Below are 13,538 nucleotides of genomic sequence, written 5' to 3'. Positions count from 1 at the left end.
ACCCTGAGCGCTCGTTTCCTTAGAGAAGCGAAATAGTTAAGGTTGTACTTGGTGGTCAAAGTCTTAGTGGCCCGGAGCCCCTTGCGTCGCACCCAAACCCTTTCCTGGGGAGGGAAGAGCTTCACCGTGGGGTTCATTATGGTAAAGATGCACGTATGGTCGTGTTGCTGTCGGTCTTACATGCATGCACGCTTTTGCCTTCGATAGACCATCACAGCAACCAGGACTGGGCCTTGGGACTCTTCCCTTAGGACTTGGCAGCTGGAGATCTGAGTGACGGCTGTGGTCCACCTTGTTACCTGGGTCTTCTATTTTATTTAAATATTGTTTAGTGGCCACAAAATGGGTTTCCCTGTTACAGGCCTCCTGTGGTGGAGAACGATGGGGAGTCCATGATGCCAGAGGATTGGACATCCTGAGATTGACCCAGTAAGAAAACCTGGACGTTCTGGCTTGCTGTTCATAAGTCCGTTCAGGGCCCTTCGTTTTGGAAAAGTTTGCTGAAGAATTCTTTCCTATGTTAACACAGAGAAAACAGTATTGTGTGTTCAGCAGCCCTGTACCACAGACAGCCTCTGGGTTTTCTCTCCCGTTCACCACTGCCACTACTTCGAGGCAAATGTCACAGCAATAGATTGATATCTAAATAAGGGGGTTTACTTACGACATTCCAGCAAGAAGAGTCCCTGCTCTATGCACAACTGAAGCCCAGGGAATTTTACTTACCTCGGGGAAGGGGGTTAACTCAGAACTCAAGCCACTTGGCTTGAGATACCGCCTACGCGTCAGAGTTCCCCCAGCACAGCGCGCCCCCTGGTGGCGCAGCGGTGACGTGCAGTCCTTTCTATAGTCCCGCGCTACCGGCTGCTTTGGTGCTGTTTTGCTTCTGAGCCTGCAGAATCTGTCTTCCGTGTTTGGAAGCGCTTCTCTGTCAGGCAGAAACTTTCCCCAGGACTTCTTGCACCTACTGTGCCAGCCTGGGGCCTGGGACTGGTCCACAAGACCTTCTTGGGCCTTTGAAGGCAGCGATGCCCTGGTGCAGGGATTTCAGCCTTGTAGAGGCTAGGTCTCACCCACAACACCTAGTGTGCAGGACTGGCAGGGACAGTGGCTGCAGCTGTAGTTTCAGGTGCCAGCGCTGGTGATGGGTATCTGCAGGTTGGATCACCCTGTGGTATACCTTGGATTAGGAATGTTCGCCCTCTCTTTGCTCCTGTCTCTTCAGCTTAGTTGCACATCCTGCCCAGCAGCTCACTGTGTTATCAATACATCCATTTTCTCTGAAAATCAGAACCGTGGTCTGTAGCTTGCCCTGGGAGCCTAACACTTATTCCTCAAGCTTCCAGTTCCCCAAGAGTTAGTAAGCTAACACCTTTCCTACACTGAGGGGAACACGATAGGCTATGATCAGTTCCATGTGGGACTAGGGGCTTCTTGTATGATGGCTTTGGCAAAGGCCACTCTGCCCAATGTGTTTTGAGACCGGCATTTGCTTTTCCGTCTTTTGTGCTGTTTCCTTGGCTGAGTTCATCAGACCTGCCTGAAGATGCTACGGTTGCCTCTCTGCCTGCAGAAGAACTGCTGCTCGGGGCTGTTTCCAGATGTCTTCTCAGCCTGGGCACTGGGAAAGCTCCCCAGGCCTTTGGGAGATGTGTCCTTGGCTCTGCTCTCTAAGGCTCCAGGTTTTACTTCTGCACCCAGAGAGCAGCCCCCTCCTTTCCTGATGCTGTCTGCCTATCAGCCAGAACTATCCAAACCAGCAACTGGGCCAAGAGCTCAGCCCAAGCAGCTAGAGGAGTCACTGTGCCAGGATGTTGGGGACAGACATTGCTTAAGCTCAGGGGTGCTGCTGTCATTTAGTGTAGTTTATGACCAGGTGTAAGTATGTGTCGAGTGAAGCTTTGATTTAATTTAATTTATTATTACTTTATTTATGAGTGTGCGTTTGTGTGTCTGGGCATGTTTGTGCGGTGCCTACAGAGACCAAAAAAGAGTTCAGATCCCCTGGAGCTGAAGTCACGGGAGACTGAGCAAGAAACCAAATTCCAGTCCTCTGTAAGAGCAGCCAGCACTCTTAACCGCTGGGCCATCTCTCCAGCCCCTTCAGTCTGAGTTCTAGTATCAGTCCTTCATCCTTCTAGCTTCAACCTTTAAGTTGTAGCTCTTGAAATCAAAGAGGCATTCCTCCATAACCCTAGCTGTCATTTAGAGCATCACTGGCCCTTTGCATCTTTCCTCTCTGCTTCTCACAAGGATCCCACGCAGAGGCGGCGTTACAGACAGCTAAGGTTCCATCGAACTGAGTAACCTAGGTGAGGTCACCAAGCCTGTCGATGGTGAGGCCTGTTGTCAGGGTGTCAGCTGCCAGCTGGACCTAGAGTCACCTGAGAAGAGTGATGCTCAAATGATGAATGGCCTTGCTCAGATTGGCTTGTGGGTGTGTCCATGAGGCACTTTGTAAGATTGCTAATTGATGTACAAAGGCCTAGCCCACTGAGTCTTGCTGCTCCTGGGCATGTGGACTCGGGTGCTATAAGAGAGGTAAGCAAGCCAGTAAGCAATGTTCTTCCATGGTCTCTGCTCCAGGTTCCGGCCTTCTGTTCCTGTCCTGACTGCCCTCTGTGACGGACTGTGATCCAGAAGTGAAAGGTTGTCACCACGGGCTTTCCCACTCATGCCCACATTCCCGAAATAATGACTCTGACATTTGCTACTTATGAATAAATGCCTAGGCCACAATTCTTCTAATAGATTGTCACTAATTAATCCCTTTATTCTTTTCTATGAGTGCCACATGGCTAGTTACCTTTCCTCAGTTTCATGTGTCTGTCTTCTCAGAGTTGGGGGCAAATCTCTTCCCAAACCTGACTCTATCCCAGAGTTCCTCTCTCCCTACCAGAACTCCCACCTCCTATTTCCTGCCATGGCTAATAGGCCATGGGCTTTTTATTGATAGGTAATGCTTCCCACAGACAACAAGAGATTCTCTCTCGGTACGATGAAATAATTTCCCAAGTTGTTTGTGGCCAGGATGTTTGATCTGAGCAACAGAAGAACAAACAGGGACACTCGTCTTCAGAGACTTGTGGGTTAGCTCAGCTCTAGAAGTCCTTATCTTTTACTGGAGTCTCCTGATTAGCTTTAAAGAAAGATTGCAGAACGTTAAGATGACCCAGCGGACCAGCGTTCACATGGTCCCCACAGTTTTTCCTTCATTCCACCTGAGCTGAGATCACTGCAGTTGCACTGACAGACTGGGGAGGCACGGCATAGCCATACCCGCTGGGCAAGTATCAGGACACTAGAGGGGGGCTGTCTCTTCAAGCTGGGGATATACTGTGTTTTTCTTTAGGCATGTCCGTGTGTACCCTTGCCTCACTGGGGACACTGAAGGGAAAGACTTCTCTTCAGCTTGTTTTGTTCCTCTCCTCAGGCTGGCCTGCAGCTCAGCACGTTGCCAGAGCTGGTCCATTACAATACTCCTGCTTTAGCCTCGGGAGTGCTAGGGTTGCAGGTGTGAGAGGGCATGCTTGTGTTTCTGTTTTTGTAGTTTGGGTGTGTGGAGGAGGGGACAGGGTTTCCTTGTATAGTTCTAGGTTGACCTTGAGCATAAGACTCTCTTGTCTCAGCCTCTTGAATGCTTGGGGGTCATAGGTGAGTGCCACCTTGCTTGGCTCTTCCTTACTTAAAAAAAATCAAATTATTTTTATTTTATGCATGTGGGTGTTTCATCCGCGTGTATGTCTGTGCACTATATGCATGCAGTGCTCACGGAGGCCAGAAGAGGGTGTCAGAACCTCTGAGAGTTGCATACAGAGAGTTGGGAGCCACCATAGGATGCTAAGAACAGAATCCAGGTGTCCTGAAAGAGCAGTCAGTGCTTATAATGGCTGAGCCAACTCTCTGGCTCCTTGTCCTTACTTTTTAATACAAATATGGGAAACTAGCCAGAATAATCCTTAAAAGAGAAGAATCTTGCTCTACTTTGGACATTGAGTGTCCCCCTCAAGTCCCCCCAGAGAAGAGGTTTTGTCCCTAGGGTACTTCTGGGATGTAGGGTCTAATGTGAGCTCTTAGGTCACTGAGAGCATTCCCTTGAAGAGAACAGTGAGATCTTTGCCCCCTCCTTGCTTGATCTTTACCTTCGGGCCATAAGGTACATGCCCTTTTCTGCTACATGCTCCCACTGTGACGTGTTCCCACTGTGATGTGCTCCCACTGTGATGTGCTACCTCACTTCAGGCCCAAAGCAATAGGTTCAACCAATCACTCAAACTGGATGAAAAGTAGCCCTTTTCTCTTTATAAGTTGTTTGCCTCTGGTATTTTGTTACAGTCACAGGTTTTTGACAGATTTTAATAGATACTATGTCTCCTCCTTGGGGCAGTCTGTGACCAGGGGCCTGGGAAATGGTCCCATGTCTTTGGCTCTCATTCAAAGCTGATACTTTGGAAATATGCCATGCATTTAGGTTATATAGTGCCAAGGTGTCTACATAAAGGATGCACAGGAAAAGGCATGTAGGAATCTGTGTGCTAGAGAGTGATCTCATCCAGACCCTGCACCATCCCATACCAAACTCCTCCTAGATATGAGATGGCTGTGTTCCCGCATGCATACATAGACCTGAAAGGGCTGTCAGCTTTGTGCCTCCCATTCCTTCTGTTGGAGGGAATGGTAGTCACATTCTTGTGCATGCTCAGACAGAAGATAGGAAGAGAGAGAGATACTCACTTGAAATGGAAAGCAGAAATTTAGCTCTGGCTAAAGGAGGAAGCAAGAAAGAAGGAGAAAAGGGGGTGGAGGGAGGTGGTGTTGAGGAAGCAGAGGAGAGAGAGTGTCAGTGGAAGCCATGTTGGGTGCACAGAAGGCTGGATTCTATGCACATGCCCAGTGGAATTCAGATGTTTGGTGTTTACTCTTGGTCGGAGATGCCAGTGAGATTAATGCTCGCTATCTTGACTTCTTATCTTTATGGCAGCATTTATCAGCCTGTGTCTGCTGGAGGTGGCATTTGTGGTAGAAGGGCCTGGCAACTGACTTGGCTGTTTGCAGATACTTGAGAGATTACCTTCCACTAACAGCTAGGCAAGCATCTCTGGTGAAGGAACCCGCATGTCTGGGCTCCCTGGGTCTGCGGTCCTCCATTTGTGTTGGCTGCGCATGCTCCTGCCGTGTGGGCTGGCGGTGTGCTGGATGCTGCGGGGAACATTTATTTGGGTCTGACTTTGGCTTGTCCTCTTGCACCTTTCCACCCCAGCGTGTCTTTCTGTGAATGGCCTCAGAGTCCTACCTCTAAATCTAGCAAGTTGTCGTGGTTTTTTTGGAGATAGGATCTTGTGGAGTCCAGGCTGGCCACAAACTTACTACCTAGCCAAGGATGACCTTGAACTTTGGATCCTCCTGCCTCTACTTCTAGTGCAATGGGATTATAGGCACGCACAACAGACCCGTTTCACGTGGTGCTAGGGATCGAGCTAAAGGCTTAGCAGCTCCCATGGTCTCTGTGGCATAGCCACAGTCAAAGCCACAGCCACGTAAAACTAGCAATAGGCAGTAGATGCTTGCCTGGGAGTGGCCATGTTCCAGTCAGTAGGGCCTATGAACCAAACCAAGCAGAGAGCCAGTGTTCACTCTCCAGCCCTGGCTCATGGACCCGTTCTTTCTCATCTCTGCTTTTACCACAGTGAATCAACTCACCAGCGTCTCAGTGGAGCCAGAGTTACCCTGCAATTCCTCCAGTTTCTACTCTGTTCCCCTTTAGTTCCTGCTCCTTGCTGCAAAAGCCAGCCAGATCCTCTCTGTTCATCTCTTTGAATGGTTAAGGCCTTGAGTATCTACTGCACAAAGCCAGAACATCCTTTCATTTGGTCAGAGGCAACGGCAATGACCTTCAAAGCCCAGTCTTCTCCTTTCTCCTCCTCCTCCTCCTCCTCCTTTCTCCTCTTCCTTCCTCCTCTTTCGTGCTTCCTCCTCCTTCCTTTTCTCCTTCCTCCTTTCTTCTCCTTCCTCCTCCTCCTTTTCCCCCTTCCTCCTTCCTTCTCCTCCTTTCTCCTCCTCCTTTCTCCTCTTCCTTCCTCCTCCTTCCTCATCCCTTCTACTTCCTTCTCCTCCTTCCTGCTTCCTCCTCCCTCCTCCTTCTCCCTCCTTCTTCCTCCTCTCTCCTCTTCCTTCTTCCTCATTCCTCCTCCTCCTTCTTCCTTCCTCCTCCTTCTTCCCCCTTCCTTCCTCCCTCCATCAGCAACCTCCCTGGTCTTTGATTCTGTAAGCTGAGGCTTGGTCCCTCCCTCCTAAGGCTTTCATTCTTGCTGTTCCTTTTGCCAGATCACCCCAGGCTGGGAAGCCAACCTGGACCACTGCAGGTGAAATAACAGAGGCTCACACTGACCAAGCTTCACTGTGCGAGCATCCTTACTCTGCTCTCTCCATCCACCAGTGCTCAGAGCTGGATCCTGCTTCTTATCTTTATGGAGCAGGAAATTGAGGCAGGGAGGTTTTTAATTTTCTCCCAATCACGAGGAGCTACTATGTAAGTCAGCTGTCTGTCTCTGGGACTGGAGCCCCAGCCTTTACTGCCTATGTGTTTTCATTGTAGCATTTGCCGCTGCACTCAAATTCCAAGGTCATTTATTTGTGTATTTTATACACACACACATATAGACACATACATACATACATACATACATACATACATACATATACACATATAAACACAAATATACATGCATACACACATATAGACATATACATATACACACACATATATAGATACAAACATACACGAATATGTATATACACACATTCACACTCACATACACATACATACACACACACACACACACACACACACACACACACACACACACACGGGGTATTATGTGTGCCATTCTGTGCAAATGGAAGTCAGAGGACAACTTGCAGGAGTCTCTTCTCTTCTTCCACCTTGTGGGGTGCTGGGACAACACTCAGGTTGTCAGACTTGGCAACAGCGCCGTCACCGGAACTACCTCACAGGTCAGCTTGCACACTTCGAATCAAATGTCTCCCACTACAAGGAGCAGAGAACTGCACTGTCTTTTGTCTTCCTGAATTCCCTGCTTCTAGAACAGCCTCTGGCACATAACTGACATCCAGTATTTGGGGGATACATGAGCAATTTAACTTTGTAACTAAGTGATTTTTTTTTTTTTGGCATGCCAAAAAAATGTATCTGAAAATAGTCACACCACCTCTCACTCTAATTTCTAAAGGAGAGAGTGAAAATTCATGTTGAGTTCATCTCTATTGTTCTTTCTAAGCTTGTGTGTGTGTGTGTGTGTGTGTGTGTGTGTGTGTGTGTGTGTGTGTGCACGATTTATTTTGATTTTGTGTTTGCTGCTGCTTTGCCTGCATGGATCTCAGTGTGGGAGAGTTAAAAGAACTGGAACTGGAGTGGCCCATGGGAATGAGCCACCGCGTGGGTGCTGGGAATTGAACCGGGATCCTTGGAAGAACAGCCTGTGTTCTTAACCACTGAGCCATCTCTCTAGCCCCAAACATGTTTTGTTATTACTGTTTTTTTTTTTTTTGTTTTTGTTTTTTTTCTCATCAGCACACAGTGATGTATATGGGCGGGTTTTTCATGCTAAAAAAATGTATCTGAAAATAGTCACACTACCTCTCACTCTCATTTCATATGTGTAGATAACTCTGCTTATATTCATTTTTGTTACCCTCCACCCCTTCCTTCTCCCATCCTTCCCTTCTCTTTCCCAATTAGTCACCCTCCCCTGTCTACTTTGAGGTCGTTTTTGGTGATTTTAATCAGGGTTGCTTTCAGGAGCATCTTCAGGGGAACATGGGCCACTTAACCACTGGCAACACTGAGGGAAATGCCTCTGGTTCCCCAGCAACTGTTAACCGCCTAAGAGGCGGGGCTGCATGACTCCTCCCCCATTTAGCATCCCCACAGAAAGATGGACTCGATCTTGTTGCTCCATGAGTTTTTACATGAGTAGCAACTGCTATGCATGCCTCAGGGCATCTCGGAAGACAGTTTCCTGACTCTTCCACCTCTTCATCTGGCTCTTACATCCTTTCTTCTGGTCTTCCTCGACTTTCTGAAAGCCTTGGCCATGGTGGTACAGAGACACAGTTAAGGTGGAGCATTCAGTGGTTATTCAGCACTTAGACCAATCGAGAGCCTGGCAGTAGCTGCCATCCACCGCAGGAGGAAACCCCTCAGACCACAAAGGACAGCAGCAGCACTATCGGATAAGCATAAACATGATCATTCAGAAGGCAATTTGATAGGCACATCATGTCCACCTAGCAGGACAACAGCTGTAGCTGCCCGCTAGGGACCATGTCCTCCTGATTTTGACTAGGTCTGCAGTACCCGTTCATTTGTATTCAAATCCAACATTGGCATCTTCCCCCCAAAGCGTGAGACACCTTTGCACTTGTGGATGTTGTATATAGAGTTAGGAAGACATGGCTACCCGGGAACCTTCTGATCGCCTGCCTGCAAGTTTCTGCACTGTGCATGAGTCTGTTTACATATTCACCCTCTACAACAGCTGTACTGAATATGGCGATTGTAATGATAAATATTAGCCATGGTTTCAGTCTCTTGAATACATGGTCTCCAGTTGGTGGTGCTGATTGGGGAGGCTTAGGAGGCGTGACCTTGCTGGAGGAAGTTTGCCACTGGGCGGGCTTTGGGGTTTCAAAGCCTCATGCCTTTTCCAAAGGGCTCTCTCTCTCTCTCTCCTCTCCGCTATGTGCTTGTGGTTCATGATGCTTCGTGTCCCTACAACATGTCTTCTGTCTGCCCACATGGCCGTGTGGGTGCTGAGAATCAAACGCAGGTCCACTGCAAGAGGGTCTTTTCTAAACTGAACATTAAGAAGAACACAGCCATTGGAACGCATCATTGAAGGGCCTGGACGTTTAAACAAATGTATTGATTGGGGCTAGAGAGTCAGCTCCGCGGTTAAGAGCGCTGGTTGCTCTTCCAGAGGGTGTAGTTTGGTTCTCAGCACCCACAAAGCAGCTATAATTCCAGTTCCAGGACACTGATGCCCTCTTCTGGCCACCTCAGACACCAGGCCATGTACACGGTATACATATATACATGAAGACAAGGATTTAACACATAAAATATCAAAATTAAATCTATTATTATTGATGTATGTAAACTGCCACGGTGTGGTCAGAGGACAGTCTCCTGGAGTTGGTCCTTCCATTTTAACATGGCTCCCAAGGGTTGTACTCAGGCCCCCACCTTGCTGGAGAAGTCTCTACCCACTGAGCTATCTCACTGCCCCCTTGCCTTTGCTTTCATTTGAGCTTTTGGTAGAGATGGAAGCAGCAGTCTCCTGCAGTTTGAACACTCATGCGCTGAGGTGCCATTTTCCTCAAGGGAGATGCCGAGCAAGATTAGCATTGAGTCCTTGGGTGCTGCCCACTTCAAACGCCACCCACGTGGCCAGAAATCCCATTCTCCATCTCTGTTACAGTCTGCAGAGGTCCGGGGGTTATTTTCCGAAGACTCTAGGATTTGGAGCACTGTCACAACTGGAAGCCCCAAGGACCCCTCACACCTGCCTGTCTCTTGCTCTAAGTGTTTATTTCATTAACATCATTATTATTTGTACGTGTGGGGTGTGTGCATGCTTGTGTGTACACCTATGTGTGTGCGCTCTCACTGGTTCATGGGTGGAGGCCGGAGATCAACATCAAGTGTCTGAGGAAGCTGATCTTCGCCTTATTTTTTTGAGACAGGGTCTCTCACTGGCCTGGATGAGCAGTGAGCCTTGGGATCTCTGCCTGGTTCCATTCTGAGCTCTGAGCTTACAGACATGCACCACTGTATCCTGCTTCTGAATGGGCTCTGGGGACCCAAACCCAGGTCCTTGAGCTTGCTATGCAAGCATGTCTATCCATGGAATCATCTCCCCAGCCCCCAAGTGTTTATTCTTATGTCTTTATTGATCTTGTCAATTTAATGACCTTATTATTTGCAGTGCTGGCGACTAAACCCAGGGCCACATGCATGCTGGCAAAATACTTTTGTCACCCAGGCTATACCCTCAGCCTCTCTTGCCGGAGATCACACCTGCCATTCTAACAGAGCCCCTGGGGATGACTGTGAGGATGCTCTACGCATTCTGTGCTTACCATTGCCTCTTGCCACAGTTATGCAGCGGTGCCTCGCTGCCCTGTTCCCCTGCGGTTGCTTCACCGTCTCAGTTGCCCTCTGGTTCCAGTTGAGGCCCGCAAAGGGAGATCAAAGGAATCCACTGTGATTCTGGTGGCAATTAGATGCTCTCACTTCCTCATGCTTCTCTATGACATCATTCCCTCCTTTACTCCTTTGCCTCAGGACTGAGGCATCTGATAGGGTTCTCCGCCGACAAAATGAACCAACTGAAGACCAATCAGCAGTATAGGGAAGGTTTATTGAGAGGGCGCTCTGGCGCGAGGAGGTCAGGGAAGTCTCGCACCTGGGTCAAACCAAGGAGGTTTTATGGGTTTTGGGCAGGCGGTAATGACCTATGAGCTGGGATTATGCTCATATAAGGTTAAAAAAAAAATAAAGCCGAGCCCCTGGGTGGTCATTTGTTGGTGGATAGCGGAAACCCGGAAATGGGTAGAGATGACGTGTTAGCCCAGAGTTTTTTTCTTGTGGTCAGGGTTGGAGGAAGAAGAGCAAACAGGGTTTCTTAGCTTGTGCAAGGGATGAACTGGGGCTCCAAGCAACCAGTGTCCACCTTGACTTCGGGCCTATCCCTGGCTGACTCCCTTATGACCGCCCATTCCTGTGCACGCCGTTCCTTCCGTTGTGGCATGCGTTTCTCTTGAGTGCACCATCTGTTTCTGTTGGACCCATGACTGACAGACACAGGAGACGAAAGACTCAAAGACAAAGGTGCTTCTCTTTCGGCTTAGCCCCAAGCTCTAGAGGCTGACCATGATCCCACAACCAAGGAGATGAAAAGGGTTCAGAGCGGCAGCTCAGGGGTTAAATGTACTTGTGGCTCTTCCTGAGGACCTGGGTTCAGTTCCCAGCACCCACACAGTGGCTCACAACTACCTACAACTTTGTTCCAGGAGGTTTGATACCCTCTTCTGGCCTCTTCTGGTTCTAGGCATGCACACCGGTGTACATACACACACGCAAGCAAAACAGTGACACACATAAAAAATAAGGGAGCAAAAATAAAACCGCAGCTTTATTTAATCAAAGGCATAATGACACTCATCTGTGTAGTCGGCTACCTGAGAAGCTGAGGTGGGAGGATCATGTGAGCCAAGCAGTTTTAGATCAACTTGGGCAACATAGTGTGAGACCCTACTTCAAAATCTGTCAGTTAATCATTATAAAGAAGGTGAAGAGAATGTAGAATTTATTGGACACTTCTGTGACTGATTTTTTAAATTCCTTCCTTCCTCCCTTCCTTCCTTCCTTTCTTCTTTCCTTCCTTTCCCTTTTCCAAGACAGGGTTTCTCTGTGTAGCCCTGGCTGCCCTGGAACTCACTCTGTAGACCAGGCTGACCTCCAACTCAGAGATCTATCTGCCTCTGCCTCCTGAGCCCTGGGAATAAGGGTGTGCACCATCACTGCCCCGTTAGAAAATATTTCTCTTTGGTCTGATCTTTACAAAATTCTGTGACGCACAGATTACCCCCCGTTTTGCAGATTACCCCCCGTTTTGCAGTGCAGCTCTAGAAGGCACTCATCTAGGGCACACACCCTTCAGGTAGGGTGGGACGTGGTGAGCCGGGGCTCTGGGGAAGTCACAGAGCTGTGCCTCAGTTTACCCATTTGTAGAATGAGAGACAGAGGAGACTCTTTTGGGAATTGAGTTAGATAAGGCACATAAGTGCTTAGTGCAGGGTTTGGTTTTAAAAAATCTATTTATTTATTTATTTATGTATTGTATCCAAGTGTTTTGCCTATGTATATGTATGAGTACCGTCTTCACTGCATGCCTAGAGGACACAGTTGTGAGCTTCCGCCTGCTTTGGGAGCCAAACTCTGGTCCTCATTAAGAGCACTGTGTCATCTCTCCAGCCTCTTGTTTTATTTAGTTAATTAATTAAGTTGTTTTATTTATCTTTTTATGTTTGAGTCAGATCTCACTGTAGTCCTGGCTCGCCTGGGACTTAACTATGTAGACCAGGCTAGCCCTTTAACTCACGGAGATCTGCCTGCCTCTGTCTCCCTGAGTGCTGAGATTAAAGGCACGCACTCCCACACCTGGGCTACTTTTTGAGACAGGGTCTTGCTAAATTGCCCAGGATGATTTGAACTTGCTATGTAGCCAGGGAGGGCTTGCATTTCTGATCCTCCTGCCTTAGCCTCCTGAGTAGCTGGGATTACAGGGCCGTGTCACTAAGCCCAGCTTCTAATTGATAATTAAGACTATCTAAGCAACTGGTAATTGGTTTGGATTTGGAAGAAAGGATAATGAGATGATAAGTTGTTTCTTGGACCAGTTTCCAAACTCTCAGCATCTCTCCGTAGTTAGGTTGCCACCAAGTCTCTGCTTGATGTTGCGCCTCCCGTCACCTGCCCTCCACTGAGCAGGCGGTGCTGTTTACATGACCTGAAGTGGGATCCGATGTAGTCGATGTAGGCACTGACGCTCCGAAGATCCAAGCAAGCAAGATCCGAAAGTATCTGTCCATTTTCAACATCGTCCTCCTTCCCTCCCTCCTTGTCTCCCACCTTCTCCCCCTCACTCCCTCTCCTTCTTTTCCTTCCACCCATATAGGCTTTCTGTGGGCAGAGAGTTTTCAAACAAATGACAAAATTCTCCCGCCATCTCTAGTTCAAGTTCACAGAGATGAAAGGATGGTTAAATTTGTTAAGATGCTAACCCATTTTCTTGAGCATGCAAGCTTTCTTCCAGAGGGAAATGGGGACTGGGGTGGGGTAGGGTGGGGTGGGAGAGTTTTCATGGCAGTTGTAGTAAACAGACTTCAGCGACTGCATTTTCCTTGGAAAGTGCCTCATAGACGGCACATTTGGAAATGTTTAAAAATCAAATCACCAAGAAAGAAGTGTTTGCCCTTAGCTTTTTAGTATTAGTGCTGTATAATTGCTTTAATGGCAGATATGGAGGTCAGCGTATCTGAAAGTTAAACAGGCAACGGATGCATGGGAAGGACAGGAAAGTGGTTTCAGGCTCTCCATTTAAAAGCTGGCGGGCAGGGATGGCAGATCAGCAAGAAAACCGATGTCGAAAATCATAAGAACAGTAAGAACAATCTTAGGAATCTAGTGATAGGCTATGGCAATCTTGTCACCATGTCTATGGAAACCACCAATGATGTAGCTGGGGTTCTTTCTGCAGCCTGAACTGCTAAAGGCTCCTCCTGGGCGCCCTGGGTTTCCTCGAATCCATGGGGCACAGAAGGAGAAGGGAGGCCCCATTCAGTTCTCAAATATGGGTGGTGACCCCAAAGACAGCATCCCTACCACCTTCAGGAAAAGACACAAGATAATGTCGGCAGCAAAACCTGGAAAGGGAGATGCGGTATGTGTGTGT

General features: G+C 48.2%; 1 protein-coding gene across 15 annotated transcripts in view; it reads left to right on the top strand.

Annotated features, from left to right (window-relative positions):
* The window catches only part of Slc39a11 (solute carrier family 39 (metal ion transporter), member 11), a 405,350-nt gene that overhangs the window by 1,023 nt on the left and 390,789 nt on the right, over positions 1–13,538 (top strand). The gene's annotated exons all lie outside the window — the stretch shown is intronic.

The sequence above is a fragment of the Mus musculus genome, chromosome 11 (genome assembly GCF_000001635.26).
Source record: "Mus musculus strain C57BL/6J chromosome 11, GRCm38.p6 C57BL/6J".
NCBI lineage: Eukaryota > Metazoa > Chordata > Mammalia > Rodentia > Muridae > Mus > Mus musculus.
The sequence above is the reverse complement of the archived record's forward strand: the minus strand, read 5'-3'. Positions and strand labels throughout refer to the sequence as shown.